The sequence below is a fragment of the Canis aureus genome, chromosome 22 (assembly GCF_053574225.1).
Source record: "Canis aureus isolate CA01 chromosome 22, VMU_Caureus_v.1.0, whole genome shotgun sequence".
NCBI classification, from domain to species: Eukaryota; Metazoa; Chordata; class Mammalia; order Carnivora; family Canidae; genus Canis; species Canis aureus.
Window position 1 is genome coordinate 43464712 of NC_135632.1, and position 17627 is coordinate 43482338.

Sequence of the window (17627 nt, forward strand, 5' to 3'; positions counted from 1 at the left end):
CATCTATAAAAAGACACGGATAAGAATTATCACCAATTCTCATCAGAAACCATGGCTTTTTTTAAGTGCTAAGGAAAAACACTGCCATTGCATGATTATATACTCACCAAATATATCTCTCAAAAGTAAAGACTTTCTCAGACAAATACTGAGGATGCTCATTGTCAGTAGATTTACTCTATACGTAAAGTGAAAGGAAGTTTTTCAGACAGAAGGAAGTTGATGTAGCCAGAAACTCATATCCACACAAAGAAATGCAGAGCATTGGAAATGAAATAAATACAGGTAAAATAAAACATTTATTTTTAATTGCTTCTTTTATTTGTTTAAAATCTCTTTAAAGCAAAAGCTATAACAATATATTGTGTGTTTATAGCATATGTAAAAGTAAATTGTATGACAGATGGCACAAGAGATGTGTCTTAGTCTGCTTGGCTGCTATCACAAAATACCACAGGCTGGGTGTCTTGCAAACAACAGAAATTATTTCTTACTATTCTAGAGGCTAGAAGTCTGAGTGGCTGAAGTCAGGGTGTCAGCATGGTTGAGTGAAGACTTTCCCCAATCACAGTCTTCTCATTGTGCCCTCAAAGGGGCTAGAGGACTCTGTGGAGTCTCTTTAGTAAGAACACTAATCCCATTCATATGTGGCCTTCATCCTCATGACCCAGGAAGCTCCCAAAAGTCCCACCTCCAAATGCCATCACTTTGTACATTAGAGTGCCAACACAAACATTCAGACCAGGGGGCCTGGGCAACTTACTTGATTAAGCAACTGCCTTCCACTCAGGTCATGATCTCAGGGTCCTGGGATTGAGCCCCGCATCACATCAGGCTCCCTGTTCAGTGGGGAGCCTGCTTCTCCCTCTCCCTCTGCCTCTCCTCACTGTTTGTGCTCTCTCTTGCTCTCTCTCTGTCAAATAAATAAAATCTTAAAAAAAAAATTCAGACCATAGGAGGATAAGGGATGTAAGAGTCTTATACTACAAGCAAAGTAGTATAATATTATTTGAAACCAGATATGCATTTTATAAATGTATATTGTAAACCCTATAGTAACCACCAAAAACATTTAAAAAGAGATGTAACAATGAATCAATAGAAAAGATAAAGTTACGTCATAAAAATGCTCAGTTAACCCCAGAAAAATTTTTCCTCCTCAAAAAAGGAGGAAAAATCACAAAAACAAATGGAACAAATAGAAGATAGCTAAGCAAACTGGTAGATCTTAATCCAATCATATCGGTAATAACTTCTAAGTGTGAATAGTTTAATATGTAGTTTAATATGCCCATTAAAAGACAGAGATGATCAGATTGGATCAAAAAGCAAGATTCAACTGTATGCTGTCTAAAGAAAACCCACTTTAAATATAAAAGGCAAATTGAATTTAAATACAAAAATATTTATTCCCCCCAAAAAACATAAAGGCAGTTAATATCCAAAACAAAATAATATATATATAAAGACATAAGTAGGTTAAAAGCAAAAAAGCAAAAAGATGGGGAAAGATATACCATTTCTGGTACTACCCGAAAGAAAGCTGGAGTAGTTTCATTGATTGCAGACAAAGTACATTTTAGAACAAGGAAGATCATCAGCAATAATATGAAACCAAAAAAAATAATTTAATGTTTCATTTTAAATTGTATTATAATATCAGAAGAAAAGAAAAAACTAGTTTCAGGGAATCTTAATGTTCAAACTGAACTTAATTTCACATATGCTTTTAGCTAGATTTTCCTATTGTGTGCATAAATGTATTAAATAATACTGACATTTTGTCACCTAGAAATATTACCAAAGTCACATGTCTTTTGGATTTGCACAAATAGCTCATTTCTTTGGAAGAAGATTTCATCTTTTTAGGCAAAGTGGTAGGGAAACATTCCAGCAGTTTGTTGAAAATGATTTAGGCTGTAGGTATGTAATGTGCTCTTTTCTCATTGTTGTCTGATGCAAACACGATTGAGAATCCAGGTAGGAATGAACTGAATTCTGAATTACATTCTCTGGCTATTGGGAATACTTCATATGCTTGTCTGAAGGTAGATAAGAAAAGGAAGCTATGAATTTGTTTACTATTCCTGCAATGTTTTCTCTCTTAGAGATATTAGAACTGGTGCAAGAGCATTTGCACATATCTGCTTGTAGATTTTAAGTCACTTTATCTTTGGGTTAGAGGGTAATACTGCTTTGTATATTTATGTAGGATAAATTGACTAGTAATCCCTGAGTTTGAGGCTAGATTATTTTACTGCTAATGTATAGTAACATTCATAGGGCTTATAAATAATGAACATACATTTGTGACCTAGGGATATTATAATGCCCCTGTAACCAATTTAATCTAGTCTGATTTACTTGATGTTATGTCAGGGATTTTGAAGTTCTTAATAAAGGGCCAAGAACAAAAGATTCCCAAACGTGGCAACTACAGGTAGTAATGATTTTAATATGCTCACTAATCCATTTATAATGAAATGGTTATTGGCTAGATATTATAAATGATTAAAATACCTAAAAGAAAATAATGCATGTGGGCAGACTATTATCTCAGAGCACCTTAAAATAGATTCTTGGGTGTCATTGATAACCTTAACATTAAGAGATTTTGCAGGACTGTAGGCAAATAGTTAACTGCCAGCGGCACAGTACAGCTCCTCTAGAGGGAAAACCTATCTGGCCCTGCAGAGCCTTGGGTTCTGATTTTACAACCATCTTGTTGTACAACTTCCGGCAAGACACTAAACCTGTGTGTATGCGTGTCTCCATTTCTTTGTGAAAAAGTACAAAATGATTTCCCAAAGTGACCTGTAGGGTCAACTCAAATGAGAAGACAGCTAAAAACTTATATGGGAGAAAATTAAAGAGAAACATCCCAAATGTGGGTGATGAATGTGAGGATCACCTCATAATATAGAGGCACAAATGCCTTCCTCCCAGTTATTCCACTGCTTGCCTTGGCAACAGGACTCTTGATGTCGTGTTTTACATGACCAATTGTCTTTTTACCAAGCCAGAAAATACTAGAGAAAGGTCAACATTTGATAGTGGTGCTCATGTTAAACTATACTAAAAAATAAAGGAAATTTTCACCTTCTTTCTGGGATTATGAGTACACTGCAAATTAACCAAAGTATACCATTTGAGAAAGATGATTTTTTAAATTAGTTTCAAAGGTAGAATTTAGTGATTCATCAGTTACATATAACACGGGGGGCTCATCACATCACATGCCTTTCTTAATACCCATTACCCAGTTACCCCATCCCTTCACCCACCTCCCCCCAGCAACCCACGCACGTTTTTGTTTCCTAGAGTTCAGCATCACTTGTGATTTGCCTCCCTCTCCATTTTCATTTTTTATTTTTCCTTCCCTTCCCCTGTGTTCAGCTGTTTTTTTTTTTTCTTAAATTCCGCATGTGAGTGAAATCATGTGGTATTGTCTTTCTCTGGTTGACTTATTTCGCTTAACATAATACCATCTAGTTCCAACCACGTTATTGCAAATGGCAAGATTTCATTTTTTGATGGCTGAGTAATATTCATATATACATATATAATATATAAAACATTAATTATTCTATGGACATCTGGGCTCTTTAACCATTCATCTGTTAATGGACATCTGAGCTTTTTCCATACGTTTGGTTAGTATGGATATTGCTACTATAAACACTGGGGTGCAGGTCCCCCTTCGAATCACTATGCTTGTATCATTTGGATAAATCCCTAGTGGTGAAATTGCTGGGCTGTAGCATAGCTCTATCTTTAACTTTTTGAAGAATCTCCATATTGTTTTCCAGAGTGGCTGCACCACTTTGCATTCCCATCGATAGTTTAAAAGCATTCCCCAAGAAAGACGAATTTTGATAACATTCACAGAATCAAAGAAATAAAGTGATTTTATCACATTTTATTTTATTTTCCAAATGTATTTTTTCTCTAGGGTGAAAAAAACACCTGTATAAAAAATATTTTTAAAAAATTTTTGGGCAGCCCCTGGTGGCTCAGCGGTTTAGCGCCACCTTCAGCCCAGGGTGTGATCTTGGAGACCCAGGATCGAGTCCCACATCAGGCTCCCTGCATGGAGCCTGCTTCTCCCTCTGCCTGTGTCTCTGCCTCTCTCTCTCTCTCTCTCTCTCTCTCTCTCTGTGTGTATTCTCATAAATAAATAAATAAAATCTTTAAAAAAATTTTAAAGATAAAAGAAGATAAAGATGCTACAAAGAGAAGAAATTAATTTTATGGACCACTTTGTGCATGTTTTACCTTGACTCCTGACATCATCTGCCACATTTTCACTGTTGAGCAAAGCAAAATTCAAAAAGAAGTAAAACCAGTTTGTCTAAGCTCCCTCAGTTGCATCTCCTATTTGTTTTGACCAGGCCCAACCTCATTCACTTTCCAACATATCACAGTCCATGAAAGAACCTAAACAGAAGGCCAAGTGTACAGTTCAATTCCTTTGAAAATGACTCCATTTCACCATGAAGAATACTGTCTCAAAATATTTACTTTCAGTATTTTTAGTCTTCATTCCCCATGGCAGACACTGAGTCTTGAAAACTTTAAAGCTCCTTTTAAACTTGACCTGTTTCTGAAATTTGAAAAAGTTGATTTTGCAGTCAACAGACTTAGAAAATGCCAATATGACTACCAACATTTCTGAGGGCTCTTCACATGAAGTTTCATTCATCGATTTCAGTCAGAGTTCTGTGTTCAAAGCTTTGTTTGCCCAAATTCCTATGTGAAGTGAGAGAGAAACCCAGGACAGTAACAGTGCCTTCTTTTTGTCCTTGATGTTTAAAGTTTTAGGTTCAGACTCTGCAGCTACAAACTTCAAAATAGACTGGAACCAGGAATTCGGTTTAAGATTAAATCAAATTATAAATATTTGATAGAGACTTTCCCAACCTAGAAATGCTACCAAAATTTGGAAACTTAACAATGGTACTAAAACCAGAATTTTATGGATAGTCAATTGCCAGAATCTAGTAAGTTTTCATTCCCATAAGGCAGATTAGTGTAGCTAAACAAACGTCAATAGGTAGCCTGTGCCTTAGCCCATGTACCAGCCCTGGATGTTGGTATTGCTATTATTTGAAAGAAAGTAAAACTTTCTTCCCCTCTCCCACTATGTGTTTTCTTTGTGATACTGGAGCAATCAGACATCAGAGTAGCTGTCTGTCTGTCAGCTGGGGGCTTGTATCTTAGGGTGGTCAAAGTATTAGTCCTGTGCCTTTAAAGTCTTATATACCCACATAAAGCCTAGAACTTCTAGAAGATGTCAGGGCAGGAAGTAGTAGAGAAGGATTACAAAATTGGTGGCTTTCTAAGATGTTTAGCGTTCATGGTGTGAGAACTTGGGAATGAGAGAAATAAAATTTTCCCTTAACAGCCAGCTTGTAAATTCATCAGGTAATGAAACAGAGAAAACTTACTGTATGGAGTCAGCACAGATCTCTATTTGGCAGGTCCTCACTCTAATCAGATCAAATGTATTGGCACCTAAAGGAGGAATCTCCATCAGAAGAGGCCTGCACCAGCCATATAAAAACAAGAGAAACCAGGTAAACAAGAATGATGAGCAGCTGCTACTGTTCAGTGGAAAGAGGTTCACACTCAGTAAACCTAGAGCATTAGGGTTGGGTAGAGAAGATATCTATACTATGATGATGGATGTAGACATGGTAAATAGTTGTTAACTCTGAGTATTATTGGATGGTCACTCTCACACTACCTCAACCATAAAACGAAAGCAGCCAGCTATGATGTCCTAATGACATTGAATATTTCTTTTCTTTAACTCCCCTTGTTCTGCTTCTCCCCTTACCATAGACTAGTAGACCATAGAATTACTTGGTCCCTTGCATAAGACTGCTCATGGAGAGTTTATAGGCTTGCTTGGGCTTCAGAATTTTCTCTCCAGAGTAGTAATTTCCTATTGAAAATCAGAATTGGGGCTCTGATTGTGGTTTAGCTTTCAGATAACGCTGCTCCAGGGAAACCGTATGCTACCGATTTGGATTTTATTCTACTTCTTGAGATAGTTCTTGTAAACTATTAATCTAGTCTGTTTATTTTCAACTTCAGTCCCATTCATGAGCTTTATTAATGTGAAATCTGCCTGAGAGATGAATCCATTCTTAGGATGTTGATAAAATAAGCACAAATAAAGAAACTGAGAACCAGTGAAAGGGAACAGTGCCACCAAGTGAGGCCTCTTGGGGAAGACTTTGTGTCTCCTTGACACAACCTGCCATCATCATAGGCCTAGGAACATGTCCACAGCCAGAGGTACATTTCTGTAGGTGGGGATAGAGCAAGAAAGAGCACAGCAAGCAGGATGGCTTAGATGATCATTCCCATCACACTTCATCCAGTCCAGATCATCAGAGAACCAGGCACTGGGACGGCAAAAGTTCCTGACTCACAGAGCAGTGATACTGGGAAGACTCTGAGTGGTTAAGAAACCTTGAGGCTATAGTACAAGTACATAGCTGCATATTGATAAAAATATTGCAGAAGAATATATAGCATTTGCTCAGATGAGTTTGTGTTAGAAGGAAGATCAAAAACCATAACCAAAAAAAAAAAAACCATAACCCATAATTGGTAAAAGAGCACATGTACTTCAACAGAGACACAGGGGAAAGGAAAAAAATGCTTCAATATGGACATGAGTCTTCTGATAGATGAGAGAAGAGCAGAGGAGACAAGGGAAAGGTCAAGAGGGAAGGGCTGCAGGCAACACCAACCTTAACTTGGAAGGATTCAGGGATAGAGACACACCTGTCACAGAAGATCACATGACCCTCCCAAAGGGAGGCCCTCCCTCTCAAGTACCACAAAAGAAGGAAACTAGATTTATTGTGTTGAATACTCCTGGTGGAATTTCCCCTAAGTCTACGCTTTCCCCATTGGGCATCCCCACCATCAAAATACTCTCCAGGGATCCCTGGGTCGCTCAGCGGTTTAGTGCCTGCCTTCAGCCCAGGGCGTGATCCTGGAGTCCCAGGACAGAGTCCCACTTCAGGCTCCCTGCATGGAGTCTGCTTCTCCCTCTGCCTGTGTCTCTGCCTCTCTCTCTCTCTCTCTCTCTCTCTCTTTCTCTCTCTCTCTCTGTGTCTTTCATGAATAAATAAGTAAAATCTTTTAAAAAATACTCTCCAATATAGTTTAATCTAGAAGAGATATCTCAATTTGTTTCTGTGACACAAGACAATGCTGTTTCTTCCCCAAAGTTAGTAGGGTCTGGCCACAAAGAGCATGAAGAAGAGACAGCAGGTCCACAGGCATCTAGGGACCTAGGGCTTGCCCCTAAGTTGGGAGACAATGATTCAGAAAAGAAGCTGGAGAGACAGACAGGGTAACACCCCACCCAGGACACATGATGAGATGCTCCATAATGAGATATTTTGATCCTACAGCTGAAAAGGCATCTATTGTGCTTTATATCCTGGATTTGATCATGTGCAGTGAATGTTTTCACCAGAATACCTCCTGAACCTGTACTGTATTTGTTCGGCCAAGAGTCTTCCCATAAACCTGAGAGAAAGCGTGAAGTTATAAATATATTCTCTAAATACAATTACATGATTGTAATTGTATCATACAAGTGTATGATTGTGTAATCATAAACTTGATTGAGAGGACCCTTAAAGGGTAGGTTCTATTTATGCAAAGGTGGAGAGAACTGTTTTCCATATGACAATCAGGCAAAGGGACTTGGGAGAATTGAAATGTTCAATGGGAATTTTTAAGTGGAATCCAAAAGCTACACAAAGTGACCCCTCCATAGCTTCGAATTTTTAGCAGAGGAGACAAACATTTTAAGGGGTTCTCTATATATAGAAGTGAAATGGTTGAGTGAGGCAGCATAGAAAAGACCACTGACACTTGAGTTACACATTGAGTGCTTGCTACAGTAGTACATATACTGAAATTGGAACACTAGCATGGCCCCTGCACAAGGTTGACATAAAAATTCCTGAGCTACACATTCCCTTGTGCAAACCAATACTTAATGAACACACACAGGCCCTTAATGCGTCAGAGCCTGCTGGAAGCCTTCAACCATTCCCCACTAGGGTGAAGTCTTACTTCCTTAGCATTAAGGCCCTCAGAACTCCAAATTCGATTTCACTCTTCTCATCCATACACTAAAACTCTGGAGAACATAATGTCAGAGGGTCAGTGCCCTAATGGAAGTCCCCTCTCTGGGGATCCTCCTCTTCCACAGAAGACAGGCTCATCTGCCACACCACAGGTGATTTCCCATTTCCGCCTACAGCCTCCATATCTCCAGAGGCCACAGTACTCCTTCACTGATAAAATCCAGATGAGAGTTAAACAGAGGGAGGAAAGACCCTCGCCCCAATGCAACCAGACTGAGGTCTGTGAAAGGACAAAAGAAGTGACAGCCCTGAGATGATCAACCAGCTTCATAAATCTGTACATCAGTATGTGGATTTAAAGTATACCAGTTTAAGAACACTATCTATGACATTCCCAGTGCAAATGGCCATGAGATGTGCAATGAGCATGTAGAATTTTTTTAGGAAAAATCTTAGTATATTAGTTTCAATTGCTGCTTTAACGAATTACAACAAACTTAGCAGGTTAAAAGAGAATACAAACGTTATTTCAAAGTCCATTATTAGGTAAAAAATATGAGTTGGCTTGGCTGGGCTCTATGCTCTGGGTTTCATAAGGCAGAAATTACAGTGATAGACAATAAGCTCTTGTTGGAAGGCTCTGGGAAGTATTTCCTTCCAAGCTCATTCAGTTTTTTGCAGAATCCAATTTCTTGCACCTGTAAGACTAGGGTCTTATTTTCTTGCTGGCTTTCACATGGGGGCCACCTTTAGCTCTCAGAGGCCACACTCAGGTCCTTACACACAGCCCCTACATCTCAGAACCAACAAGGGCATGTTGAATCCTTCTCATGCTTCAACTCCTCTGATGACTTCTTCTGCAACATTTCTGATTCCAGCCAGAGAATGTTCTCTGTTTTTAAGGGTTCATATGATTAGAGTAGGCCTACTCAGATAATCTGTCTTATTCTTAATTATGCATGCAAATCCTTTTGCCATATTCCAAGTTCTACGTATTTGCAGGGTGGTGGGATGGGGAACATTATTTTGCCTTCCATACTTGACTTATGTCTAAGTTGGGTTCTGCATAGGCAGATCCTCATATGAGAATTCAAATGAAAGTAATTAGGAAATGCTTCCAGGAAAAACCTGGGGAAGTAAAAGGGAAGTGGGATCAGGAAAAGTATAATGCCAAGCAAAGTGTGATGTCAGCCAAATCCCACAGGGGAAATTGGGCTCCACTTCATAGGAGTGCTGTGGAGACAGGTTAGGCACACCTTAGAGACAAGGAAAGTGGATTGCCTGGACCCTGCATCCAGCAATTGTTGGTTAAGGGCTGACTCCGGGTTGGGGGCACACAAATTCCCAGGCATGTCTGATTCTTCATGTGCATAGGCCCAGGAGACCCCTGGCCTAAGGGCAGACTCTGACATAGGTACAGGTGCTGGCTCCTGGGAAGGAAAGCACAAGGGGAACCAATATGCACAAAAGTAGTAATGAGATCAGGGAATACAGGTGTAGTGTGCTAAGAAAGTCTGCTACAACTTTGCTGCAGAGGATCCCAGCAGGAGGTGACAGGATCCAGTGCTCTCAACAAAAACACTAGCAGAATTATCTCTTGGGAAACTAACAAGCTGGGAACCAAGCAGCCATAAAGTTCCAGAATTATACAGAAATGTAAACTATTAGCTACCAGCCACTGGAGGCAGAGGTCAAACTCCAGAGAAGCACCAGAGAAGGCCGAATTGGGTAGAGTTGCCAGGCTCCCAACTGCTGAGTTTGAAGAGCCCTTAGTAGACAAGACTCCTTACCACAAAGCCTAGTTCCTATCTTTGTCCATGTGATTCTTTCAGTCAGAAATGTTCTCATTCTCTGATTATCCAAATCCTACATATTAGTCTCAGCTTCCTCCCTCAGAAAGTAAATCCTGGTTCCCCCAGTACTGGATGCCCCAGGACCTTGTCAGAATCTCTTCTGTGAAACTTATGGCTTCATATTTTACACTATGATATTTCTGTCCATGTCTAATCTGCCTAGCTAGACCACTCTTCTAGGGAACAGGGTCCTTGCTACCTCAGCTCCATGCCCAGTGGCTGTCACTGCGCCTCAAATGCTGACAGTCACCTGAATGAAGTCTTCCTGCTCCCCATCAATACATGAGGAACACAAGTCAGCACATGACTGGTTTGGGAAGCTATGGGCCCCCTCTAGAGCTCAGGCCACCCAGACGGCCATTTGGAATGCCCTCAGTTCTTTCCTTCCACTATCCCTGCCCATTAGCAGTCCATTTCCTGGTATCAAGCGGACAACAGCCATTATTCTGTAATTACTCCCAATTCTGAATTTTCCGTCCTGACCAAGTTGATTTCATCAACTGCATTCCTATATCTCCAGCAGCTTTGGTTCCCAGAAAGCAAACTAAGGATAGAGCAGAGAAGTTTTTCATCGCTGTGACATGCCCCACAGCAATCTGAGACAGGCAGCCCTGATTATTACCTATCATTGTTGACACAGTGAGGTGAGGAAGAGCCTCAAGCCTTCAGGTTCCAGGCTTCCCTTCCCTGACCCCTTTGCCAGGCTCCTCAGGCCATGAGGATGAGGGTCAGAACTCTAGCCAGCAGAGGTTCAGAGGTTTTCATTCAGCTCCCCTGGCCTTCAGTATCCTGTTGTCTGAACTACTCTCCAAGGAGCAAGTGTTCCACTGAGCATGAACCAAATCGAGCTAAACTGGGCCAGGCTTTGGAGTCCACATGCTTCTGCCTGAGCCCTGCCTCTTAACTGGGAAACCCTGTGGAAATTATTCAGCCTCTCTGACTCTGTGAAAAAGAGAGACTCAGTTTACAAAAAGGGGTTCCTGGGGGTGTCTATCATCTAATCAGGGAGTGTGAGGCTCAGCTGACAAAGCTAATATGCAAATGTATTCAAAGCTATTGGGTGCTGCACATGTTAAGAAAGTTACTCCAGTCTCAAGTTCAAAGAGAAATGGCCCTCAAGTCATTTCCTGTGTCTTTGAACCAGAAAGTGGAAGATGGGGTGGTGAGGAAGGTACACATCTAAACAGATGGGGCTGGTAATATGGCTGAGTCACATACTCACCCATCTATGTACAGTCATTGTTCATTCAGTCTGCAATTACCAAGTGCTCACTATAGGCCAGACACTGTTCTAGGTGCTGGGTGCAAATATGAAGGCAGAGGGACAACAAGAAATGTGATTTCTGTAACTCAGGCTAGAGACAATGATGAGTGAATGAATGCAGCAGAAATAAAGGGAAGTGCATAGATTTAATTGATATTTGGAAAGTTGACATAACAGAATAAGATTTTGGGAATGAGGGAAGGGATGTTGGTAAGAGAAGAGATAGATTAAAGGATGCCTACCATTTTCTGGCTTGAACAAAGAGGTAGATGATGGTGCCAAACACAAAGTAGGGGAGCCATGGAGGAGGAACAGTTTGGGTAAGTAACTTGGTGAGTTCAGGTTTGCTCATGGTGGGTTTAAAATCCCTATGGGACATCAAATGAAAAATATTTGTTAAAGACTATGTCTAGAAATTGGGAAAGAAAGCTGAAGTCACAAAATGGATGGAAGATCTAAATGTGAAATAGAAATCCATCAAAATCGCAGAGAAGAACACAGGCAGCAACCTCTGTGACCTTGGCTGCAGCAACTTCTTGCTAGTCAAGTCCAAAGGCCAGGAAAACAGAAGCAAAAATGAATTATTGCAACTTCATCAAGATAAAAAAAAAAAAAAACAACTCTTGCATATCAAAGGAAACAGTTAACAAAAACAAAAGACAACTAAAAGAATGGAAGAGGATATTTGTAAATGTCTTATCCGGTAAAGAGTTTTGTAAATGTCTTATTCGGTAAAGAGCTAGTATCCCAAATCTCTAAAGAATGTATCAAGCTCAACACCTAAAGAACAAATAACCCAAACAAGAAATGGGCAGAAGACATGAACAGACATTTCTCTAAAGAAGACATACAAATGGCTAACAGACAGATACATGAAAAAATGCTCAACATCACTTGACATGAGGGAAATACAAATCAAAACCACAATGAAATACCACCTCACATCAGTCAGAATGGCTAAAATTAACAAGTCAGGAAATGACAGATGTTGAGGATGTGGAGAAAGGTGAACCTTCTTTTCTTTCCCCATTTTAAAATATTCTTTAAATTCAGTTAATTAGCATATAATGTATTATTGGTTCCAGAGTAGAAGTCAGTGATTCATCAGCCTTATATAATAACCCAGTGTTCATTATATCATGCACCCTCCCTACTGTCCATCACCCAGTTACCCCATCCCCCACAACTCTCCCCTCCAGTGACCTTCAGTTTGTTTCCTATGATTAAGAGTCTCTTATGAAAAAAAAAAAAAGAGTCTCTTATGGTTTGTCTCCCTCTTTGACTTCATTTTGTTTTATAAAGGGGAATCCTCTTACACTGTTGGTGGAAATGCAAGCTGGTGCAGCCACTCTGGAAAAGAGTATGAAGGTTCCTCAAAAAGTTGAAAGTAGGGGATCCCTGGGTGGCGCATGGGTTTAGTGCTTGCCTTTGGCCCAGGTGTGATCCTGGAGACCCGGGATCAAATCCCACGTCGGGTTCCCAGTGCATGGAGCCTGCTTCTCCCTCTGCCTATGTCTCTGCCTCTCTCCCTCTCTCTCTGTGTGACTATCATAAATAAATAAAAATTAAAAAAAAAAAGTTGAAAGTAGAGCTACCCTATGCCCAGCAATTGCATTACTAGGTATTTACACCAAAGATACAAATGTAGTGACCCAAAGGGGCACATGCACTCCAATGTTTATAGCAGCAATGTCCACAGTAGCCAAACTGTGGAAAGAGCCCAGATGTCCATCAACAGATAAAGAAGATGTGGTAGATATATACAATGGAATATTACTGAACCATCAAAAAAGAAATTTTGCCATTTGTGACTACATGGATGGAACAAGAGGGTATTATGCTAAGCGAAACAAGTCAATCAGAGAAAGAAAATTACTATATGATTTCAACCATAAGTGGAATTTAAGAAACAAAACAGAGGATCATATGGGAAGGAAGGGAAAAATAAAATAAGATGAAATCAGACAGGAAGATAAACCATAAGAGACTCTTAATCATAGGAAACAAACTGAGGGTCACTGGAGGGGAAGGTGGTGGGGGGATGGGGTAACTGGGTGATGGACAGTAAGGAGAGCACATGATGTAATGAACACTGGATATTATATAAGACTGATGAATCACTGAACTCTACCTCTGAAACTAATAATACACTGTATGTTATTTAATTGAATAAAAGTTAATTAATTAGCTAACTAATTAATTAAAAAGCTATAGTCAGCAGATGGACTTGGGAAATAACAACATACAGATGAGGATGAATGTGACTATCCACTGAGGATTTACTACACATAGAGATACAGAGATAAAGAGTCTTGGTCCTCAAGCAGTTTATGGGTTATGGTCTAATGGAGGAGACAGACACAAGAGTTGATCCTAATATAATAGTATAGTGCACAAAGAGAGTACAAAGGATTTGAGGAAACCCAGAGAAGGAATATATTAATTCTGCTGGAAAGGTTGCAGAAATCTTCCAATAGAGCTGACATTTGCTCTGGGCTTGAAGAGTGTGCCTTTAAGAGTGTGAAGGTGAGGAGGAGCCTAGGGGATGTGGGAGTAATACAAAGAATTAGAGGAGAAGAATTGAGAAAACAAGCCCAAAGGGACTGTGGCATTTGTACAGGTGCTAAGGACTGTGGAATGGGAGCTTATAGGGTGGCAAGGGGAGACATGAGGCTGGGAAAGCATGTTGAAGTCCTGGTATGCAAAGGGGCATAGGGGCATGGTGGCGATTCTGTGGCCTCTGGAGATTATCTTCTTTTGCTTGTTTGTTTCTGTTTGTCTGTTTTGTAGGGAATGAACACAACAAAATCTGCATTTTCAAGGAATTACTCTAGCAACATTGTGGAGGCTGTACTGGCAAAAGAGAGATTGATTAGAGCTTTCATGTCAGAGTATCAGTGCATTTTCTGTTGCTTCCTTCCCTTGCTGCAGAGATCCAGCGCTGGAAGAGAATTAGGGCTTGTGGTCTTGTAAGCATTAACCCTTGCTGAGTCTTTGTGTAATACACTTTACCTTTTGCATATTTCAGTGGTAAAATGAATTTCATGTTAGCCTTACTTTCTTTAGTAAATGTATTCTGGAGGATGCAATAAGAAGTATGTGACACAGGTTGAAAGTATTCAGTGGGCTTTATGAAGGGTTAGTTTTCAGGCACGGTAGGGCAGGGTGTTTGGTAGATCAAGTCAAGAGGCAGAAAGTAGGGATTCTTGGGTGGCTCAGTGGTTGAGCGTCTGTCTGCCTTTGGCTCAGGGCATAATCCCAGGACTCTGGGATCAAGTCCCACATCAGACTTCCTGCATGAAGCCTGCTTCTCCCACTACCTATGTCTCTGTCTCTGTCTCTGTCTCTGTCTCTCTGTCTTTCATGAATAGATAAATAAAATCTTTAAAAAAAAAAAAAGAGGCAGAAAGTGTGTTAGCCTAAGAACTCATCTAAGTTTGGCCATGGAAAGCCATCAAAATCAGCAAGGAAAAGATTGTTTGTCTTGTAGATGCAACTGTCTGAAGACTCTGAAATGTCTAAATCAATTTTCCTCTGAGAAACTGTGGATCTGCCATGCCCTTTCAGGAAAAAGTAAAAACCCATGATTAACATGATCTTTAGAACCTTGAATCAGTATCATCTGACAGAATGAAAAGTAGATGGGATGTGGTAGGGTTGCTGAAGGTAGAAAAGACCCGGCCGAGGTTGGGGGAGGAAGGGATGGCACCTGGGTGGCTCAGCTGGTTGAGTATCTGCCTTCAGCTCAGGTCATGGACCTGGAGTCCGGGTATGGAGCCCTGTGTTGGGCTGCTTGCCAGGGGGGTGTCTACTTTTCCCTCTCCCTCTGCCACTCCCTCTGATTTGTGTGCTTCTCTCAAATAAATAAATAAAATCTGAAAAGAAAGAGAAAGAAAGAAAGAAAGAAAGAAAGAAAGAAAGAAAGAAAGAAAGAAAGAAAGAAAGAAAGAAAGAAAGAGACAGACCCAGGGATCTTTGGTGGAAAGATGGATTCCCAAGAGCCCATGCTAGATGGGCTCCAGAGGGACTGACAATGAGTCAAAAATGAGTACTGTTTCTCCCATCTTCTAAATTAATATGATATTTTACAATTTTTTATACAGTCCTCAAGATCCAATGTGTATTTTGCACTTAACCATATCTTAATTTGGACTAGCCACATTTCAAAGGCTCCCTAGCCACATGCAACTCATCCCTACCATACTGGACAGTTAGCTCTGGACTGTCTGGGGTTTTAACCATCTCAATGACAAGGTAATTAGTTCTATTCTTGGTGATAAACTGGCCCACACTTCCTGGTATTGCAGACATAACTGAAGGCTACATGTACTTTCTTCCAAGCAGTACTGTTTTTGAGAATTTTTCTCAAATGTCACTGAAAAATACACATTCATTCCCTAATTAAAACATATTTCATGTAGATTTTTAGAATATAAGTTGGAAATTGCCCACCACTCTTTCACCACAAAGAGACTGTTCCATATATATTTTGGGAAATGGATGTGCAGCTGACAGGACTATTTGAAGCTATTCAACAATTTTCTATGTTTGGGATCTTGGCTAATTTAGTGAATGTCTAATACCTAATTTCACTGTAGTGATTTCCCTTTGAGTTCTAGGGTGAAAATATTACCCATTTTTCCACCTGTTTACTGATCCACCTTTTCTTTGCTCTAAGGAAGGAAATATAACTATTTCAGCTCAGAGACAACTGTGTGGCAGATGTGAATTTCCATTTTAATCTCGCATTTTTTACCAGGTACTCTTTGCTCATCATGCAAGCTCCCTTTGACCCAATACTTTGGCCACTGAAGACTTGGCCATAGAGTGAAAAGTGAGTTCCTAAAGGAAGAAGAGAAAGTGAAAGGGAAAACCAGTTGTGACATTTCCAATGTCACTTCTTATGGAAAGAGACAGGACTGAATCCAGGAGAACCCTTTAGAAGGGAGAGATTTTGGAGATCATGGTAAAGAGGACCACCCACCATCATAGAAGACACTTTTGTGGGAATTAGAAGGAAAAAAATGCCCTCTCTCAACAGATGCAACTTCATAAATGGCACAGCCCAGTGAGAATCATGGGCTGGGTTTTAGCTCTCACTCAGTGCTCCCTAAGCCAGCTATCATTGTGTAGTGTACAACCTGCAGAACTGGGCACTGCAACCCTGGCAGTACACCATTCACAAACATCCTCTCTGGGCTTGTGAGAGGAGGTTAGGATCAGCTGCTGAGGGCTTGTGGGATCGGGCTGAACCCCTGGATGCCAGAGCCTGCTGACCCAGGGATAGCCGTGAGCAGAGCTCTACTGGGGCCATAGAAGTCAATAGTTGGCTCTTACCTAGAGCTTCCTTTTTGCCCTGTTTCACTTCTCTGCCTTACTGGAAACTGGAAGCCCTTGGGAGCCAGAGGACAACAGGGGAATGGATGGTAAAGAGTTCTATCCCTGAGGGTCAAAGAGGATCAACTGAAGACAAATCACTCTCCTTACACTGGATCTTCCCTTTCAACTCTGAGAGCTCATCACTCTCCATGTCTAATTCCTTAACTGCAAAAGGGCCTGGCACCCAGGATGTTAGATGAATAGGGGGTCAAGGGCACTTTACAAACTGAAGGATAAGAAAAGCAGCCTATGCATGCTGCCTTGGCCCATCCTTAGGGAGAGGATAAATAACCACACACATCTCCTCCCAGGGCTGGGCCAAGAAGACTTCTCTCCTGGCCTGGAACCAACAGATGCTCAGAATGTCATCTTCACTCCAGCCAGGTTGGCGATGGCCCCACCTTGACTAGCGCACAATGGAGCTACCATTAGCACTTCCCAGAGCACCCAACCAAGGAACAACTGCTATCTAAAACTCTTAGGTCTGCGTGTGAATGTAACTATTTAGGGATGACCACTTGCCAGGAGACTGTGTAGCCCATCCATTTGTCTGACTCAAGGTAGCACTCATGGACACAGCCACTATTGTCCTGGGTGTGATGCTTTAAAACTGCCCTTGAACATGGTGAATTGGCTTAAACTGTACCAGATACTGCATGTGTGCATATGTAGGAGAGAGAGGGAGGGAGGGACAGACAGCATTTTGTCAACTGTAAATTAAGATACACTGCCCTTTAAAATGTCACTGAATGTTCTCACAAACCCTACAACATGGGATGAAGTATTATTATGAACATTTCACAGAGAAGGTTACATGATTTGTCCAATGATCAAGTCAAGATTTACACTCAGGTCTGGCTCATTTTAAAACCATTTTTAATTATGTTTCCTAGCACTGTTTAGCTCTTCACATAGGAAGAGTAACTGAACTGAATCAGCCAATATGAGCAGTTGCCAATTGTGGAGAGGGCGTAGCAGTGGGGCTCTCCCAGAGGTCATGTTGTTGGT

At 40.7% G+C, this 17627-nt stretch overlaps 1 pseudogene; it reads left to right on the forward strand.

Moving 5' to 3' along the window:
- Nucleotides 1-7921: 7921 nt before the first annotated feature.
- On the forward strand, nucleotides 7922-8016 carry LOC144294453 (U6 spliceosomal RNA; annotated as a pseudogene).
- Nucleotides 8017-17627: the final 9611 nt, after the last annotated feature.